This window comes from Sturnira hondurensis, unplaced genomic scaffold, assembly GCF_014824575.4.
Source record: "Sturnira hondurensis isolate 20B ecotype Veracruz unplaced genomic scaffold, ASM1482457v3 Scaffold0025379, whole genome shotgun sequence".
NCBI lineage: Eukaryota > Metazoa > Chordata > Mammalia > Chiroptera > Phyllostomidae > Sturnira > Sturnira hondurensis.
In genome coordinates, this window is record NW_028098010.1 from 244,314 (window position 1) to 247,668 (window position 3,355).

Here is a 3,355-nt window from a genome sequence, read left to right on the forward strand (position 1 = left end):
AAAAGTATGCTCACCCCCCACCTACAGAATTACAGACTTCATAGAACAGTAAAGCCAGGCTCAAGAACTCCGGCCAGGTGTATAGACACAAGGGAAAGAAGAAGAACCTCCAAAAGAGCTCTTTATGAACGTTTATTCTTGTTTCTTCTTAGGGCCTCTTTCACTGAAAACAGCAGGGCAGAGAGATTAGAAATTGGCACAGCAATGGGTATTTAGGTCTCCACCCAGCCTCGGCTCTTATACAGAGCTCCCAACAATAACAAGCAGGGAAGAGCTACACCTTTTACACAGATTGAACCCTCACATGGTATGGACAGCTAATTCACCAGAAACTATACATTATTGAAAATAATCTGGGACAGAGCAAGATGTGTGGCACAGGAATGGTGGAACAGATCCACAATCTTCCCTGAAGACTGAACAGTACCTCACAAGGGAGAACCAGGGATCCCACCCTCCTGATTGCACTAGAAGTACCATGTAGAGCATGTGTGTCCAACCTGTGACCTGTTGGCTGCATGCAGCTCAGAATGTCTATGAATGTGGCCCAAAACAAAGCTGTAAATTTACTTAAAATATTATGAGATTTTTTTCATGATTATGTGTTGTAATGTATTTAATATGTGGCCTAAGACAACCCCTCTTCTTCCAGCGTGGCCCAGATATACTAAAAGGTTGGACACTGAAGTTGTAGAGGAAAGTGGAGGTCTTATCAGATATTAGATGAACCACCCCTGGACCTTGTGTTGATAAAAAACCAGCAGGCCAGAACAGCGAACACAGCTAATTCTGAAGGAGACAGTCACAGACCATGGATTGCTTGTAGCCTTGAACATGCTGCCTAAAGCTAGACTAGGATCCAGAAGGGTAAAATAGTAGAAAAACAGACTCTACTGGGATGAGTCCTACCTCATTCTTTTTCATTATTTGCATTATTTTTTTCTGCATAGTTTTTTAACATTTTTTTCTTTTTCTTCAATTTTTATTCTTATTGTTTACTATTTTAAACTTTAATTTTATTTCAACTCCTTTTTTACTACTCCTTTCACTCACCCCCTTTTGCCTTCTTCATTTTTATCTTATTTTCACTTTAAATTTTAATTTAATTTTCCCTTTCTATGTCTTGTTTCTATTCCTCATTCTTACTATTTCTCCTCCTTCTATCCTCTCAAAACCATTTTTCCATTAGTCACCTCACCTTTTAATATCTTTATTCTTATTCCACCTTAATTAATCTTTGTTCATTTGTCATTGATATTGTGGCTTTTGTTGCATTTCTTCAATTTTATTCCTATATGTTCACTATTTTATTATTTCAAATCTCATATTTTACTATTCACCTGTCATACTCCATTTTGCCTTCATGCTGCCCTTTTGTATTTTTATTTTAAATTTTATTTTGTTCCTTTCAAGCCTGATTTCTAATTCTTATGCTTATTTTTCTCCTCCCTCTAGCCTCTCAAAATCATTTTTATTTCCTTTAGACAACTCATGCTTTTTTTTCTTATAATTTTCTTTCACCTTTATTAATCTTCACTTATTTATCATGGATACTGTTGTGGTCATTGTTTTTCTTCAATTTGGTTCCTAAATTTTCACTTAAAGTTTTTTAAAACACATACCTCTTCTCTTTTCTTATTCCATTTTGCCCTTTTCCTTCCTCTAGGGAACCAACCTGTGTGGAATGGTAAATGTAGCTCAGCCCTATTAAAAAAAAAACAGGCACGTTGTGGCACACAGGAGCCAAACCCATGGATCAGTTCTCCCATGGGGAACCAGGCCTGCATTATAACTAGGGCTGCTTAGTTACTTGCTCTTGCTAAAACTCCCTCACCCTGAGTTGAGGCAACAACTGCTTGCTGCGTATCTCCAAAGTGACTTCCTGAAGTCTGTGGTAATTCTCCCAAGGACTAACTTGGAACCAAACCATTTACTCTTATCCTTTCCTTGCATTTGCAAAATTTTCCCTTGCTAATCTGTAAAAAGTAATCAGTAATATCCCTTCTGTTGCTATCTGTGAAGAGTAATTACCTAAAACAAACCTAAGCATAATGAATGAAAACCTTCTTTGATGTATGCTATTAGAAAGCCAAAAAAGCCTGTCAAGGCAAGACTGGAGGCATTCTCTCCTTGAGAGAGTGGTTGTGCCATCCCTTTTCCTCCAAAGGATTCTGTAGAATGTGTGAATTTGTCTTGTATCTCATCCACAATGCTTAGGACATGGCTGGCCAAAGTCTGCATCACCTTCCTTTTTGCATACACAATGAAAATTTTATTTTCTCCCTCTTTTTACCTTGTCTCTACTCACTACTCTTATTATTTCTCTTCCATCTACCCTCTCAAAATAATTTTTAATTCTGTTAGTGACTTCATATTATTTTTTCCATTGTTAACAATATTCTTATCCTCTTTCCACCTTTATTAATCTTTGCTCATTTGTTGTTAACATTGTGGTTGGGGTAGGGGGTTATTTTTGCTGGTGTGGGTTTTGTTTGCTAGGTTGTCTTGCTATTGTACAGGTGCTGTTTTGGCAGCACCTGTACCACAGCATACAAGATATGGTGGAGTTGTGACTCTTGGTCATATAGCTGAGGGGAAACCCCTACAAGGACATATTTCAAAACAACCAAAGCCCGATTAAAATATGTGAGCCCACATAAACTTCATAAAGGGCATCCCTAGAGCATCAAGTACAGGAGCTCAAGGAGACTGCACAACTAATTTCAACAGGTCTCCTACCACAGAAGATCACACCACAAAGTCAAGGAGTTAAAGAATATCAATCTAACACACAGAAACAAACAGAAAGAGTCACTGAAAGGGAGAGAAAAAATAGCTTCCAATAAAAAAGAAATGAGTGTAAATGAAATTGAGGCAAGAAATATATCAAACATAGAGTTCAACATAATAGTTATATGGATGTTCAAAGAACTCACAGAGAACTTTATATGGAACTTTATGGGAGCTACTTTAGTGGAAACTACATTAGCATGTAAAAGGACATAGGAACTACAAATGAGGACCATGAGGAAATAAGAATGTAATTATCTGAAATGAAGAATACAGTAGAAGGAATTAAAATCAGGCTAGATGAAACAGAGGATCGACAGTGAGTTGGAATACAAGGTGAAATAAAACACCTAGGCAGAGCAAAAACAACAACAAAAGACTCAAAAAGAACAAAGATGATTTAAGGGAGCTGCAAGACAATGTGAAACATAACAATATTTGCATCATGGGGATACCAGAAGGACAAGAAAAAGAGCATGGGATAGAAAACCTGTTTGAAAAAGTAATGACACAAATAATAGTGATGAAGAAGATACAAAACTTTGTGGAGCACAGGTGGTCTCAT